The sequence below is a fragment of the Rattus norvegicus genome, chromosome 15 (genome assembly GCF_021556685.1).
Source record: "Rattus norvegicus strain SHRSP/BbbUtx chromosome 15, alternate assembly SHRSP_T2T, whole genome shotgun sequence".
Lineage (NCBI taxonomy): Eukaryota > Metazoa > Chordata > Mammalia > Rodentia > Muridae > Rattus > Rattus norvegicus.
The window spans coordinates 4,674,801-4,692,889 of record NC_141548.1 but is presented as its reverse complement, the minus strand read 5'-3'; the positions used below and the strand labels follow the sequence as shown (position 1 = coordinate 4,692,889).

Sequence of the window (18,089 nt, the reverse complement as noted above, 5' to 3'; positions counted from 1 at the left end):
AAATAAACTTGGGTCAAAGGCAAATAAAACAAAAAACAAAAACAAAAACAAACAAACAAACAAACAAAAATTATCAACAAAATCATAGAAGAAAATGTCCTTAACTTAAACAAGAGACTCATCAAAGTAAAAGGAGCACACAGTATGAAATAGACTGGAGTCGAAAAGAAATTCCCCTGGGCATATATTACCTAAGACAGTAAACATGGAGAACAAATAAGTGTAATAAAAGCTGCAAGGGAAAAAGTACTGGTAACATACAAAGTCAGTCCTCCTATGAGAATCACACATTACTTCTCCCAGAGACTCTAAAAGCCAGAAGAGCCTGGATAGATTCACCGAAGACTAAGAGACCAGACTAATAAAGTTGGATTTTTGTTGACCCAAGGGCCTCCCTTCTTTTATCACATACAATATTATTAGATACTTCCTAAAATTGCCTTCAGAGCTTCTTTGAGGAAGCCTGAGGAGCTTAAGACCTCTGATAAAGTATTTTGTACAAAAGGACCTGCTTCCTTTTTCCTTATTTCTACTACAGCAGGATGGAGGCAAAGTTTTTTGCAAACTACTTTTAATAAGTAGCCCACATCATAGGTAATGGAAGAGAAAAGTTATTAGGATATGGGGGAAGAGGACCTGTTCAGCAATAGTTCTTCAGGAACGAGCTTGTTTTCCTTTGGCAGCAGTTCAGGACAACAGCAAGCAGCAAACCTGACTCCGGAGGGGATTTCTCAGGGGAGGAAAGCAGGAGTGTGGTGGAAACATTGTGGCAGCGGCTGTGCAGACTCAGGAGCTCCTGCTCAAGCTGCAACAAAGCACCCTGTGCTCTGAAGCACAGCAGCTTAGCCAGTTAGCTGGAGACCTGGCTCTCCCACTGCCTGCCTTACCTGGAAACCGCACAGAATACACGAGGACAAACAACTGTGCCCAAGCTGAGCAGGCAGCGCAAAAGCGCCTGTGAAGGACCCGCAGGCACCACCTTAGTCAGCTTCATCAGAGCAGAGAATCTAAAGTCTTTTCCTCCTTCAAGCATGGCACCCCAGCCCATTTTCTTTCATTCCCTGCCTTTATTTTGATGGCTTCTACTTCCCTTCATAAGTTTGTCGTTTAGTTTCTTTTCTCTCTTTTTTGTTTCTTTGTTACTTTCTTTCTATCAACTAATATAAAGGACCAGCAATTTGATATTTCTAACCTAATATTTGCTGTGGTTTATGCCATGCATATTTGCACATTAAAACTCTTTTTTCCTTCTCTAGGCCCAGGACAGGATGAGGGGCGGACGAGCTGCACGACGACCTCCAACACAAATGGAGGACACACTGCGCCTGCTCCTGAGGGTGACAGCCCATTTGTTGAGTGCCTGTTGACTCACAGGGCTCATCTTTCATCTTCCATCACCTGCACAAGGAGCCGCCACAGCAATTCTTCTTAAGTCAAACTTTCCCCGGCTTGGAACCCTCCGACGCTTTCTCTTTTTTAACTTAGAGTAAAAGTTGGAGCCCTGAAAAAAAAAAAAAAAAAAAAAAAAAAAAAAAAAAAACTCTTTTTTCTTGCATTTGCCACACTTTAATCGGACTCATTAGCTTAGCTCAATTTCAGTTCTTGGGTTTTCTGAGGTAAGTGAATGTTGGGGTGACCTCATTCCCAACTCCTGATCCTTGTGCCTCTAAAGTCAAATGCTTATGAATTTTCAAAGTTTTCTTTGCCAGTGGATATGTGTGTGTCTGTGCACATATGTGCCACATATTCAGTCCATGTTTGTACCATGGGTCCCAGGTATTGAACTCAGAATATCATACTAGGGTAGCAAGTTCTTTTACCTGCTAAGGACCTTGCTGCTATTGCACAAGTGTGTGTGTGAGTGTGTGTGTCTGTGTGTTTGTGTGTGTGTCTAATTTTCATATATGTATACACCATATATTGCGCCAATCTCTGCCTCTCAATACCATTGTCCTTCCTTTCCTCACCTCTTCTATCATTTCTTTTTATCCCTCTGGACAGTTTCTCGTTGTTGACATCAATTTAAAATGTAGGAACACACACACGCCATTTGAAACCAAGTTAAAATGAAAAAATAAAAATATGCAGTCTTTTTGATCAGTACTCCTTAGCAATAGCTTTTCTTTGATTTTTTTATACAATTGATATATAATAATTAATGGGCAATCAGCTTGCAAATTTTCCTTAATGATTATATCCTTGGAATTTTCATAAATGTTAGTATACTATCTGTGGATAAAAATGTCAACTTTTAATTCCTATAGTGACGGGCCTTAAATTATCACCTTCCTCCATTCTGACCACAGCAGTCTGCTGTCTATAAGGGTGATCACCACTTAATAAATAAAAGGGAAACAGAAGAGTGGTCTTGTTCTGACCCCTTCTACCCAAATGGTGTTACATGTTTGTCCTGAAGAAATGAGGATATGTTTTGCTAGGTATGGGGTGCCAGCTTGTGGAAGTGAGAATTTAGTGCACCTGAGTGATGTCTTCTCCCACAGTTGCCTTGGCTGGAGGAGACCTGAATCATCCCAGTCACAAGCACTCCTCTCTCGAAAGAAACCCAACCTCAGCTTTAAAGGAAATGGACACTTAATATCCAGTGAGATTCGTGCACATCCCTCACTCTGGCGTAAGTCCAAAAGACTTTCAGAAAAATGAAAGGGCACTTAGTGCCATTAGAAAATTCATGCCAGAGTCTTCTGTCTAGTCCAATGGAACAATGCCTCGAAATACCCAGCTACAAGTTGTTAATCTATACGCCATGCTGTGAATCATCTAAGGTGATAGTATATTTCATAACGCCCTAGTAGGTACTTAATTGCTTTTTTGTGGATTTTTTGTGATTTTTCATGGTGGTGGTCCACTGTTACTTCAAGAGTTCAAGCAGGAGGGCAGAGGCAGGGAGTAGAACATCCTTGTTTACATAGATAGTTCCATGCTAAATACAAACAAAAAGATCTTGGATTACAAATACAAAACCCCAAATGAACATGTCATTGCAGATGTGTGTCCCTTCTGAGCGCACAGGTTAAAATCAAACTTTATCATGCCAAGAGAACATCCACAAGAAAATTGCTGGAGACACCAGGCAGATTAGAATAGAAGTAATGGTGCCGGAGAGGTAGTTCCACAGTTAATACTAGCTACTCTTCCAGAGGTCCTGAGTTCAATTCCCAGCAACCACATAGTGGCTCACAACCATCTAAAGTGAGATCTGGCGCCCTCTTCTGGTCTGCAAGCATGCATGCAGGCAGAATGCTCTATACGTCATAAATCTTAAACAAACTAAAATAAAAATAAATAGGTTTGGAAAGCTATGTGTATTATATATAAAAAGTGCAATTACATCTACTGCTATCCTGCATAGATATACAGGGGCCTGCAGCATCCTTCTATTTCTGATAGTTCACCCACCACTTCAATATCTGAGACCAGTGTCACTTATGAAATACTTCATTTAAGTTATAAATGTACCATTGTCATTCAAGCCTGGAAATATTAACTCTTTGAATGAATGTACAGAGAATTTTAGTCAGTATGTTGCCACAGGATCTGTCAGGGGTTGGAGAGATGCTTCACGGATTAAGAGTATCAATTGCTCTCCCAGAGATCCTGAGTTCAAATCCCAACAACCACATGGGTACTTACAGAACTCTGCAATGTGATCTGATACACTCTTCTGGTGTGTTTGAAGATAACTACAATGTACTCACAAGTAGATATTATATACTAAAAAAAAAAAAGGAAAAATAGGACTTCTCAGTTTAATCTGGCAGACCTAAATGTCATGGACTTACTGGATGGAGCAGGGTGGGCTTGATCCTGTAGGAATGTACCCAAGCACTGAAATTGGCACTTTGAGTCACTATGCCCAGTTGTGAAGAGTCCTTTCATGGTTGTGGTGAGCAACTTTGCTTATCCTTTCCTATCAGCCAATTCTTTCTATATAAATGAGATCATTTCTGTAGTGTCTGGTTTCAGGTGAATTCTGATTGGCTCTGTGATTCTGACATTTTTGTGGCTCCAGTTGACTAAAGAGGAAGCCATCCATGGTTTTCTAGGTCTCTGAGTGTTTTACCTCTTTTAAAAATATTAATCAATCATGTTTATTTAAAGTATTAACATCAGAAATTTTTAATGGGAATTATTTTAAAAAATCATTAAACAACCAAATCGATTTTCCTATTCTAGCCATATAAGCCAGCTGGACTTTGTAAGGAAAATGATCTAAAGCATCAGTGTCAAGGACTACAGAAAACTGCCACCCACAGGTAAACTACCACAGTAAAGTGACTACAGCATGGTTCTGTCATTCATACCAGACAACCCAGAATAAATACCTTATAAAAAGAATTAAAATCTATCCAAACCACTTAAAATACTTAAATGCAGAAACCTTAATTTTCCTTCAGTTGGGCCAGAAACCACCACAGTCGCTATGGTCAGTGTTCCAGGGAGAACGAGTGGAATGTTTAAGCTTAGGCCAACCAACATAGCCCTCGACTTTTCAAAGAAATCGTTTACTCAGGTATACTGTAAACAAGGACTGTGGCAACACAGGAAACAAAGGCAGTTGGCAAGTGAAACTTCTAGAAGCTCATGAAAACAATACCATCCAAACTGCAGATGGAAAAGGAGAGACAGGTAGTGCCAGGTTCTCTGCAGTCGTTCGGTCGTGCAGGGTGTCAAACAATCGCTGCTTCCCACACCAGGATGTTAGCCCACAGGAGGGGCTGGCGGGACCTGTCCACTGTGAGGACTGGAGGGCTTTCCAGGAAGGCTGAAGCCTCTCAGGTTAGGAGGCCTCAGTAGAAAGAGGAGCACAGCGATCACCATCCAGGCCATCAAGATCACAGTGATGCTGATGCCACTGTCACCGGAGGGCCCTGGCAATTCCCGAAGGCATTCTGTGTTGGTACAATAGGACTGGGACTGCCGGAGCAGATTGATGAGTCTTCTCATAGCGCGTTCATGAGAGTAAATACATTCACAGGGATCAAATCCTCCTTCAGTCATGGTTGGTTACCAGCTTGATTTTACTCAACTCTTTAAGGCCGCCCAAACAAGTGGTGGGTGGGGAGGGAGGTGGCCTGGAGTGTTCTGGACGCCCCTGTCGCTGCCCTGCTGCTGGCCGCCACCCTCCTCCCCTCCGGATTAGATAGTCAATGTCACTCTTAGCCGCTAGACCCGGATCTGCGTTTTGCCTTTTGTATGGGTGGATCACGAGGTTGTCAAGTGTGGGCAGAATCTGGGAGACAGCTTTGCCTATCGAGGTTGGTGTTAGTCTTTGTATGGTTACCAGGGACCAATTCCAGATCCTCTGGAAGAACAGTAAGTGATTTCAACTGCTGTGATATCTTCCCTGCCCCTTCCTCTATACTTTGATCTTTCTTTCTTTTTTTTTTTCTTTTCCGGAGCTGGGGACCCGAATCCAGGGCCTTGCGGTTTCTAGGCAAGCGTCTACAACTGAGCTAAATCCCTAACCCCATACTTTGATCTTTCTGTAGTCTCTCTGACTCCATCTGCCATAATGAAGACTTCATCTCATAAAACACTGTGGACAATAGCTACTGTGAAAAATACCATAAGTTGACAGAGCCTCCATTTTCACATAAATATATAAACACATAAATACCTAAAGAAACACAGAGACACACATAAACACACGCACAGAACACACAAAGACACACAGAGACACACACAGCCCAAGTCATCATATTCTTTAGTAATTCTGTCCAGAGCCAAGTGGTTATAGGGATAGAAGAAAGTACAATTCCCAGCAATTTCAACTGAATATCATGTAATGCATATTTATGAAATGCATACTTCACAGTATTTTAGGATTCGAGTACATTATACTATCTATCCTTTATTTTCAAAAGTATCGAAAGTTATGAAGAGAATTCCAGCCTAGTATCAGACTTGTGTCCATCAGAATCAGAACAGTTTGCTGTTTGAAACTTTCTTTTATTACAACTGTTTCCTAATGTCACATAGGAAAACCGGCTTCAGCCAGAAATGCCTTTAGCTACCACATGCATCTGAATCTCACCCTGGGAAAACCATGAGAATCCATGAGAGAATGTGTGTGGCTCTTTGATGTCCAGCTTTCCTGTAGGTCTCTTCTGGCTTGCACGGATACCACTCCTTGATTCCTCCCTCTAAATGGCCGTGCAACCTTCTTGCCTTGCTCTGCTGCTGGTCACTGACAACTTGAGGAAGGTAAAAATTGCCTAGTGTGTTAGTGAAGCAGGCCTTTGAATGTCGCTCTGAGGGGTTTTGGGGAGAGAATCGACTTAAAGCTCACTCTGAATGGTGGTAACACCATAACTCTCAGGCCAGGTGCCTGCACTGAATGGCACAGAGAGGAGGCTAAGAGCTAGAATTTCCCTATTTCTGCTCCCTGCTCCACCCACATGGTAAGAGTCTCATTCACATCCTGCCAGCCAGTCCACTTCTACCAACTGCACCTCTCACAGCTACACTCACCCCTTCTAGGATGGAGTCTGTGCTTCCCGACTCTGAGCCAATGGAACCCTCCTTTCTTAAAATGCTTCTGTGACAGAATGGGAAACACGACCAGTGCAGTCACTGCTTCCTTCTGCCTTTTGCACACTCCTCCCGCCTGGTTCCCTCACAGCCTTCGCAGTCCAATGTGTCTATAAGAAAACAGGCTAAAGATGTCACCTTAATTCTCCTTTGACTTGTCTCTGGGAAGAGCCTTTTGCTACATCAGCCCAGATAGAAGAGTGAAAGAGGAAAAAGAGAAGAGAAGACAGTAGATGGCCTAGGCAAGGGATAACTGAAGTTCTCCTTGTAACACAAGCTACTTCCCAAGATATTACCACTAATCCAGTTTCTGTGTCAATATGACCCCCAAAACCTAACCACCTATCATTAGAGCACATTTGCTGACAAAATTTTGTTGCAGTTAAATTTCTATTATATGTCTTTCAAAACACATGTAAAAGTGGAGTGGGCTTTTCCAGCTAGATTCATGACCTCCTCTCTCCCACACAGCACCCATACTCAAATCACCTGTGACATCTTGTTTCCTAAACACAGGTATGGCTGTCACTTTTACTTTTCTCCATGGGATAGTTTAGGTAGAGTGACCTGACCACACCTGCCCATCAATGATTGGCCTTCTAGCTTTAATGACTTCGAAAAATTTATGTTTGTTGATAATGGAAATCCTCCCACAGTATAAAGTCATTTGCTCCTGCTCTCAAACAGAGGAAAAGAAAGAGAGAGAAGGTCTGCCTGCTAGGCATAGTCAAGGTAGGTCAAGGCCTGTTGGCAGATTTTTCAGCCTGCTGAGGTATGGAACCTTAAGAGAAGGTGTACTTGAGGCTTAAATTTCTATTGACCTTGGTGGTTAAAAACGGAGTAGTTTGGGGGATGGGAACGAATGCATTGTTTATTTTAACAATTTGTTTCTGTCAGCTTGTGGTTATGCTTCCCACAATGCTATAGTAAAATATGGCTTTGAGAAATGTGCTTGTTGTTTCCTTGTACCCACCAGCAGCCCTTTCATAGCTGTCTCTTTCCTCTTCTTTTGGCCTTTCCTCATCTGCCCCTCAGAGAACCTTTCCACTTCCTACCAGTCAGTCCACCAAAGTAGGGCCATGCCGTTTCAGGAAACTGGAATTTCTGAAAAGCCCATTGAATATGGAAAGCAATATCCCCCAGGATATGTCCTGCAGCTCAGAGTAAGATGTTGCAAAAAGAGGATAACTGACTGATCTCCCACTTTGTGCTTTCAAAAAGAACAAATACTTCAAAACCATAGTTTCTTCCGCCTCTCCATTACAGAATCTGATTTCAGCCCTGCACACTGTGCTCTCCTGGATCCATGGATGCTAAGCTGCAGGTTCTGGAGATGCCAACCCCTCAGATGAATTCAATGTCTGCTCAACTCAGTCCATTCATTCACAATTCCTGGAGTCTTTGCGTCCACCGACCCAGACGCCCATCGCCGGTCGAGAGTATTCCACGCAGCGGATCGAGTTCCAGCAAGCAGAAGGATCTTCAGTCACAGAGCACATTGCAGAACTTACCTGACAGGCTGGACAGAACTAAGAGGTTAGTGAGAAACAAGTTTGTGAAAAGGATCCTATGTCGCCATCTTCTGGGAAAATACAGAATTACATCCTATTACCTTACTTTGGAGTCTGAGGCTTCCTTCTAGCCTCGCATGTGCCTCTGTTCAAGACATAGATGCAGATATTCACAGCCAACCATTGGACTAAGCCTGGGGACCACAATGAAAGAGTTAGGGAAAAGCCTGAAGGAGATGAAGGGGATTGGAACCCAATATGAAGAACAACAATATCAATTAACTGGGGCCTTCAGAGTTCCTCGGGACTAAACTACCAACTAAAGAGGATATATGGTCCCGGCTATGGCTCCTGATACATATAGTGTAGAGCATGTGTAGCAACAACTGGCTCATCTGACATCTCTGGGATGGGAGGCAACTGGCCCTGTAGAAACTTGATGTCCCAGAGAAGGGGGATGCTAGAGGGGTGAAGTGGAAGTGGGTGGGTAGGTGGAGGAGTGCCCTCTTAGAAACAAAGAGGATTGGGAGGGTATGGGGGTTCAAAGTGGAGAGACCAATGATGGGGATGACATTTGAAATGTAAACAAATAAAATGACTAGTGTATAATAGATGGTAACAGACGTCTCCATAAGGACTAGATATTCATTTTCTGTAACAGGTTCATTGAAAGTCAAAATCCATAACTGTTGTGACTTACTTATTATTGAAATTTCACATAGATGAACACAATCAACATTTTAACTTCTCTCCTTGCACCCATAATAAATCATTAGTTACCTTTATAAAACAATTTAAAAAGCAATTAGGGTTTCTACTCTCTTAGGCTTCGATACAGCGCCTCATTTTACTGTCCCTCTCTATGTTCCCTCCATTGCTGCCCTCTCCCTGTCTCTTCACATTTCACATTCCTATCCCTGATAGTGTCCCTCAGCCATCCATGAGTGAACTTGTACTTCCCTAAATGAGGACAGTCTGGCCCACGTCCCTAGACCCTCACACTAAACTGATCATACAGTCACACAGATTGAAGAATCAACAGCTAACACCCACACCCACATTTCAGTGAATATGTATCCCATTTGTCTCTTTCAGTCTGGATTGCCTCATCCAGAATGACTTTTACTAGATCCATTCATTGTCCTGCATAGTGCATGCTTCCTTTTTGCCTTTTGTAATTGTTAAGCAGCAATGCAGTGTGTAAATGCACCACCTTTTCTTTATGCATTCATCCGTTAAGGGACAACTTAAATATTTCCAAATTCTAAGCATTATAAATGAGCTTCACTGAACATGGTTGAGCAAGGGTCTGTATTCTAGGATGAATCAACATCTGGACATGAGACCTGGAGTTGTATCTTAAGGTACAACAATTTTCACCTTCCTGAAGAACCATCATACTGATCTCCGAAGTTGCTGTAGAAGTTTGCCTTTCCACCAGGAGAGTATGAATGTTCCCCTTGCTCCATAACCCAGTCAGCTTGAGTTGTCACACGTGTTATTAACCTTAGTCATACTGACAAGTGTGAAAAGTGATCTCAGAGTAATTTTGATTTGCATTTGCGTGATGTGGAAGGATGATGAATATTTCTTATGAATTTCTGTCATTTGAGTTTCTTTTATTATGAATGTTATGCTTAGATATGTAGCACTTTTTAATTATTTTTCTTCATATACAGTGTTTTAGTTTTTCCAATATATATTTATATTAGCCTGTTGGGCCCTACCTTGGAGTGTTTCCCTTCCCCCTCGCTGTGCCTTTCAGCCTACTATGGCCAGAAGTTGTTTACACCCTTGGCAGCTTCTCTCGGTCCCTGATTTGGGGCCAGGACCTTCCATGGCACCCATTCCTCTTGCTGAGCCTTTCAGCTTCTTATTGTTAAGAAGTTGTTTACGCCCCTGTGTTGGGGCCAGGACTTGCCACGATGCAGATTTTTCCTGTTTTCCTATTTTCCTGGTTGGGGTTTTCACCTGCTTTATTGTTTTTCCACGGCTTTTGCCTCTGGTATATAAGGAGATCTCAGTAAAGCGTGGACAGCCTTCTTTTAACACAAATGACCCGAGTGTGTGTTTCTTCTTAACTCTTATAGGCCTATGCCCGGTTCTGAGTGTCCTGATGACACAGGCATCATCAAATGGAGGTCCCACCAAGATTGGAAAAGAGAGGACACCCTGACGAGATGGTCCCAGGAAGCCGGCCAGTGAAGGAGGGACGTATTAGGGAAAATGGGCCAGGAAAGGTCCCAGTAAGCAGGATACAGAAGCACCATGGGCATTGAAAGCACTTGCAAAGAAAAATAAAGATTTGGGGTACTGGTGAGTAAACCTTGTAAAAAGGGACAAGGTAATAATGGTCAAATGTTTTTGTGTACGTGTTCTTTTAGAGTTATGCTAAAATCTAGAGAAGCAAAGTTAATTCTCATAGATGTTTTTAGTCTTTGGACCCTGATTAGAGACATTTTACACCCTAGACAAGAGAGAAAATGGTTTGAGAAAAACATTCCTCCCAGACTCTCCACAGATGCTTTGGCAAAAGAAGGAAAGTGAGATTAAGCTTTTTAAGAGCTCTCCTAGGCACATCCTGCCTCCTTGCTGGCTCCTATTGGAGAAGTGCTTATTTCTGGTTCTATGTCCTTTAGGTAGGGTATCTGAGTCCTTTTGGTGGGACACCATCTAGCTCCTTCCCTCTATGTCTATTGTCTGTCCTTGTTGCACCAAGCTGTCCATGGATGTCAATGTATGTCTGGGTTGTGCTTCTTGTTGCTTGAATGTTTTGTGTTTCATGTTTAAAAGAAAAAATGGTGAAAACTTTAAATGCTGGTTGATTCCCCCTTGATTTAGTTTTAAGTCCTTTCAAGAAAGGAACAAATAAATAAAACAGTTTCAATTGACCTTTGGAGCCCAGCATCCTAGATAACTGGTTATCTCTGGTGTTAACTGTCATGTGTGTCTCTGACTGAATCCTGCCTCAATGGAGGAATGTAGCTAGGAGCCTAGGTCTGTCCACTGGGGAAGCTCCCCAGGGGGCTGGCTCAATGTCTACACTAGCTGGCCTTAAAGGTGCCAGCAGCTTCAAAGCTTCTATGGTAATGGAGCTGTTAGCTGTTTCTCTTAGAGAAATCTTTGACTGTGATATTTGGAATCAACAGGTAACAAGGTGCTTCTTTTAAAATGACAGCTAAAGAAGTAAAAATGGTGTTTGATCTAAGTACTAAAGATATGTGTAGTCACTTCATTTTTTTCTGTTTGGTTTTAAATATATAATAAGCTTTACATGTCTTGGCTATAGGTGACTGGCTTTTAAGTTATTGGGTATGGTTGAAAATTTGTAATATTTGTAATACAATGTTGGCTTAAAAAAGGAGTCATTCGAGAAAACACGTGGCATGTGCCAACCCAGGGAAACAGGTCTAGATTGGGATAATATTTTAATATAACTCTTATCATGGAAACCGGACTTGTAAAAGAATTTAGGGCAATGTCTCTTTGGTGAGGTATTAGAGCCTGCAATATCGATCCTTCATATGCAAGGCTTGGCCGTCATACTTGATAGCATGAGGAATGGACTTGGTGTTTTGGAGAGACTGGATTTTGGAGGATAGTTTGGTGGAGGGCGAGTTTTGCTTTCCAAAGATATGGCTGTGCTCTGATGTTACAAGGGAAACTTAAAGATTGTGGCTAATGATTGCCAGTGTTACATTGACTACAGTTTACAGTCTCATCACAGACAGACCTCGGGATTCTAACTCACACATATCTGTGCTTAAGAAAAAATCAAACAGGTGGAGATTGTCACAAGGGTTGATGAGGCTATGGAATTTATAAGAGCATGACAGCCTGCTTCCTCCAACTGCTATTTCAAGAAATACATATAGAATTATTATAGATTTAAAAGATTGGTCTTTTTTTCTTTTCTTTTCTTTTTTTTTTTTTTTTTTTGGTGCTGGGGACCGACCCGGGGCCTTGCTCTACCACTGAGCTAAATTCCCAACCCCTAAGAGATTGTTTTTATACTGTTTCTTGCACTCTTGGGTTGTTGTAAAATATTTCATTTCTTGTGTTTCCTTGGGTTTTGTTTGACTTGACCATACATTTGTATGCCTTTTTGAAAGAAAAATGTACTAATTTTTATTTATTTTGGTGAATTGTTCTTTGGATGACTTTTGTCTGTGGTTCCTCTGAATGCAGTTCCAACGGTGGCCAGAGAGACACCAGATACTGAGTTATAAATGATGGTTAAGCACCCTGTAGGTCCTCAGAGTGAAGCCAGCAGGTTGCCCAGGTCGAACTCCAATTCTAGCTCCCAGTGCACCATGATGTGCTACAGCTTCTCTGCTTCCTCCTGCTCTTCCTTGGCCAGCAGCACCTCTGCATTCTGCCCCTCCATGGCTCTCGCTTGAGTCTCAGTTCCTCCCTCACTTTTGGGGATTTTAACTTTAAGAATGGACAGAAAGTTTACAATTTGATGTTTGCTCTATACCTGAGAAGCTTTTTTGCCAGGAAAAGGGAGTTTCCATTGCACAAAATGGGATGGTAAGACAGAGATTTCAGGAAAAAACATGGGTGAATATATTGAAACCATGACCCCTCTCAAGACACAATCCATGAAACAACAGGTCCAGCTTGCATACATTTAAAGGTGTAGGAAAAAAATATTGGCCTCTAGGGAACAGTAAAAACTGTAGAAATTGGACTATATGTCACATGCATGGACACTGGGTTTATACATTTCAGGAAGAAGAATATCCATCATCCACGGTCTTTAGACCTTTGGCTGTTAACAAAGATGTTCTATCCATTTCAAGGCCTGATACAACTCTCCCTCTCCTCAGCAACTGAGTTGTAATGAAGGAGTGAGAACTCTGAAGCTCTGGAAGGAGAGTGAGCGAATGGGTGTTCCCTGGCTCAAAAGTGAGTCTCTGGAAAAGCCACTCCAGAAACTGGTCAGTCTGGGTGGAGGTAGTTAGCAAGTAAGCTATGGCATTTCCCAGTGACATCACCGGTAGTGTCTTCCCTGGAAATTCTCTTGTATCCAGGAGACACTAGAATGTTCTGTGATGTCAGCAGTGTTGTGGTGACACCAACTGCCTGAGCGATTTCCCTTCATTTCCTAATGGGTTCCCGAGGAGGCATGTTCTCCAGGATCCTCAGTCTCTTTCGGAGGGACAATCATATCCATGCAGAGACCAGACCAAGGCAGAGGGAGGCCAGCCTTCTATCATGTTGGAGAAGAAGACGAATGGAAAGGTCCTTGAGGAGGTCAAGTGAGTACTGGGCAGGGCAAGGGGAGCTCCCTGGAGGAGGTTGGCTTGTGTTGGTCCTTCCAGGAGTAGGACGTATGATTTGGAGCCTCAGTCTTCCTAATGGCTGACCCAGACACAATAATTTCTGATCATTAGTTTGACAGAAAACCAAGAACTGTTATATGTCAAGGGGCTTTCCTTGGATCTCTTTAGTGTCCTGGGCAGTGTCAAAGAATACCAGGATGAGCCTTTATAAGAATAACAAAGTGTCTCTTCCAGGATCCGCTGTTGAAACACTTCATTCTCAGCAGTGTCCTGTAGATTACTTGGGTAATTGATGCCAAGAGGGATACTCTCCTGGTCATATATCAAGGTCTCAGTTACTTTGTCCTTGAACACACATGATTAGGGATTCAAGATGTTAAGCAGTTTGAACTCAAGGACTTACCTGCCGTAATTACCTGTAATTTGCTTAGAGTTGAATCTGCAGCACAAGATGTCCAGGAGTTATGCTGAGGTGGAATCACATCTTTGCCTCAGACAGAAACTGAGGCTCAAAATAGTCCAAAGCACTCACCCTGTGTTGTGTTGTGGCACTCTTAACCATTGTTATTCAAAATCATTTGATCTGAGTGAAAATCATCTGTAAGGAGGGTTTAGAACAGTGAGACCCTCAGACATTGCTGGAGGTGTCAAATGGGTAGCCCTGTGAGACACCATGTACAACTCTTGTGAAAGTTCAACCTTTTGACACAGCAATTCCAGAAGAAGAAGTAGGTGTGAGCAGAGAAACTGGGGCACATTAGTGTTGTAGGGGTTCACCTCAGAGCAGCCATGAAGTAAAATTATCCAGATGTCCATCAGTCAGAAAGTGAAAAGGTACAATGTTGTCCAGCCCTTCCATGGACTGTGGCTGAGTTTGATTATACCTGCCAGCATTTGGCTTTGAATTAGCCTTCTCTTACTCGAATTATATCTGATAGCATCCCAGTACAAGTTTTACCTTGGATTGTGGTTATGGAGATTTCCTAGCTGTTTGTGCTGGTAGTTTGGCTCCCCTGTCAGGTACTGTATGGTAAAGGGACCTCATATTGGAAAATGCAGCTCACTTTGCATGCACTGGGAAACAGTGAGCAGAGGACTGAAGAGGCTCACCTGCCCCCACCCAGTGCTCTGTTGCCTGAAATCAGCCTCCTGTGCACAGCCATGTGACCTTGCTAAGGAGGCTTGGCTAACAGGCCTAGATGTCACATTTCTAATTTCTGATTTTCATGGGAATACACTTTATTGGCTGAGCTGTCTTTAGGCTATGCTCACTGTGTACTTACCCCATTCCAGGTTTTTTTTTCTTATGCCACAATAGTAGACTGGGTGATCCCTTCTATTACCATTAACTGGGAAACTAACCACATTCTGCAAAATACTCTGCTTGTATGTGTGAACAAATATAATTGGGGGAGTTCAAAAGTGTGTATGTCTGGGTATCTGTCTGTGTCTGTATACATGCATGCCTCCATGGGCAATATAATCTTCTAATGACCAGGATGAGGAGAGCATGGAGGAAAGTCTGCAGGAGCCCCTGAATCAGCAAAAACTGGTCACTGAGCAAAAGGCCTTGTCTGAGAAGATGCAGCATCATTTCGGTGTCACTGAGATGATTTGAAAGCACAGGATGAGAGGACCCAAGTAGATTCCCTGTACTTATAAACTGTCTTATTGGGTGTGTGACTTTCTCCATAGTTCTCAGCATCTGTCAGCTAGGAGCAGATCAGAATATTATTCTTGTCCATTTTAAAAGACATTCCGTCCATGAAGTGTATGTGATCCATAGAGATTCTGGCTATTGTGTACTGATCCCTCCAGTCTGAGCTCTCTAGTATTATCTGAGCCCAGTGCCTTTAAGTCTCCCCACAAATAGTTTTACGATACCCATAAACAAAGGAGTGGTATAGTTTATTGTCTGCATGAATATGTGCTTTAGAGTTCAATGCCTACCCTCGGCAAGATTTCCATGCCGCATATTCTTGCCAAATATAATATCACTTCAGTGTGCATGTACTTCTTGCGATATTGTTTCTCTGGGTCTTTGCTGATATTGAGGTTGTCAAGTGGACCCCAGGCATATTCCTGCACTAGAGGAATAATAATAGTCTTCATTTCAGAGATGGCCGGGTTTCCAAGGCCTTCCTATTGTTTTCTAGGTTGTTCATATCTCTCCTCAACTGACATTTAACCATTGCTACATGATATTAAAATATAATGTATATGTATGATTGGATTTATCTGCTCTCCACTGTTCAATTTTTAGCAGTTTTAAAAGCTGAGAAAATATGCAGGCCTGTGGGATCTCTTCCCCTTCTCTCTTGGGCATGAGAGAATGACCTCAGATGAAAGATCATCCTGGATTATCCTGCTGAATTGTGCTGCTGTGTATGGGATAAGTGACATGGCAGGTCCTCACCAGGTCTTTTCCACCCCAAGGTCTGAACACTGCAGCAGAAGCTTTCCCAGGGCACAGAGCAGGACTACAGCTCTCAGAGACAGAACTGTCCACCAGGAGCACTGAGGGTGCAAAGATTGACACCACCTCCCCCATCTCAGTCCTTGTAACCATAGCAATCTTGGGCTGCATTTGAAAGACCTTGAGATGTGGCCTGGAACACGCCTCACGTTTAACCTTTTGACGACTTGTCCATCAACAACCAACCACCCGGAATGAGGCGTCTACATTCATCTTGAGGAGATTTTTACCATCTTACCTGCCGTTCTGCTGTGTTTGCAAGGCCAGCAACAGGCTGGAGTTATATGTTGAAAACTGTGTAGCAATTGAATGCTGACTAATTTACTTGTTATATTTGATATTTAGTTTGAAGTTTGGTTTTATGCATTTGGTTTTATTTGTTTAAGTTTGAAGTTTTGTTATTTATTTGTTAACTTTAGTTTTTTAATTAATATGCTATATTCCTAATGCTATATACATTGAACTCATTGACTCCCCACTTTAAAATGTTCTTGAATAAATTAATGCTTGCCTATAAATAAAAATGTGACCTTTAACCCTTCACTCACAAGACCGTCCTGAGTCGTCTGTGGTTCTTCCTCCTGTAACAGCACAAGTGTAAGGCAACAGTGGTGTTCTGCAAGTCTCATGCAGCTTAGGCTTCATCATCAGTTCACAGCCAGCCAGAGCTGCACAGGAACCTGTGCTCTTGATGTAGACAGTTTGTCATGCTCTGTGGAACCCACTTTCATGATGAAAAATATCCTTGCTTTATCCTTGTGCTCACAAATTTAGCTTCCTTTATAATGACAAACAAAGGAGAAACACAGAAGTATTTCTCTAATACCTTAGAGGAAATAAAATCATTCAGTATGGGAATATAGAAAGCGATCAGGACACATGGAGCTGTATGCCTCTGCATTCCTTTTAATACAGCATCGGATATGACTGCAGATTTATTGAATTCCAGCAATTTTTGAGGAACGAAACTTTTAAAATTTTTATTAGACACAGTTCTTTATTACATTTTAAACATTATTCCCCTCCCTTGTTTCCTTCCTTAAGCCCCCATTCCCTTCCCTCTCCCTACCCCATATGTGTATCCCCTATACATCCCCCTTATTGTTCACCACTATTCCCCTGCACTGCCCCTGGAACATTTTCTTTATTGTTTTGTTGGTTTGTTTGTTGTTATTCTTTTTCTCCCATTTTTATTAAATTGGGCATTTCTTATTTACATTTCAAATGTTATTCCTTTTCCCAGTTTCCTGTCCATCAGCCCCTTAGCCCCTCCCCTTCCCGTTCTAAATGGTTGTACCCTCCCCGTCCAACCCCCATTACTGCCCTCTCCAACATTCCCTACACTGGGGGTTCAACCTTGGTAGTACCAAGGGCTTCCCCTTCCACTGTTGCCCCAACAATGCTATTTACTGCTACCTACGCAGGGTCAGTCCATGTGTAGTCTTTGGGCAGTGGTTTGGTCCCTGGAAGCTCTGGTTGGTTCTTATGGGGTTGCAAGCCCCTTCAGCTCCTTCAGTCCTTTCCCTAATTCCTCCAATGGGTGTCCCATTCTCAGTTCAGTGGTTCGCTTCTGGCGTTTGACTCTGTATTTGACATGTTCTGGCTGTGTCTTTCAGGAGAGATCTATATCCGGTTCATGTCAGCATGCACTTCTTAGCTTCATCCATCTTATCAAGTTTTGGTGGAGATATAGATATAGATATAGATATAGATATAGATATAGATATAGATATAGATAGATAGATATAGATAGATATAGATATAGTAGATATATACATAGATAGATATGGACCACCTGTGGGGCAGGCTCTGAATGGCGTTCCTTCATTCTCTGCTCTAAAATTTGCCTCCCTATCCCCTCCTATGGATATTTTGTTCCCCCTTTAAAGAAGGAGTGAAGCATCCACATTTTCATCATCCTTCTTGAGTTTCATGTGGTTTGTGCCTTAGATCTTGTGTATTTCGAGTATAACCAAGAGGCGAGGATGCAAAAGAATCAAATGGATAGCTTGACGCCAGAGGTTGGTGGTGAACACCAGAGGGAAAGATCATTCTTCCAGAAACAATTGGCAGGTTTCTGGTAACTCAGCTTTACCAGACTACTTGTTTGGGTCCACAGAACTCTCTCAGTTGCCATCAGCAAGGTATGTTATACCCACATACACTGGACAGTGTAGAAGGAGATGTCAAAGCCAGATGTCACATTTACACCTATGTAAATAAAAAACAGAGATCATTTACCCAGAAGGATTGCATACAGGT

The 18,089-nt window shown here is 42.3% G+C and overlaps 1 pseudogene; it reads right to left on the bottom strand.

Annotated features, from left to right (window-relative positions):
• Positions 1-4,719: 4,719 nt before the first annotated feature.
• Positions 4,720-5,019, bottom strand: LOC134481916 (small integral membrane protein 14-like; annotated as a pseudogene).
• Positions 5,020-18,089: the final 13,070 nt, after the last annotated feature.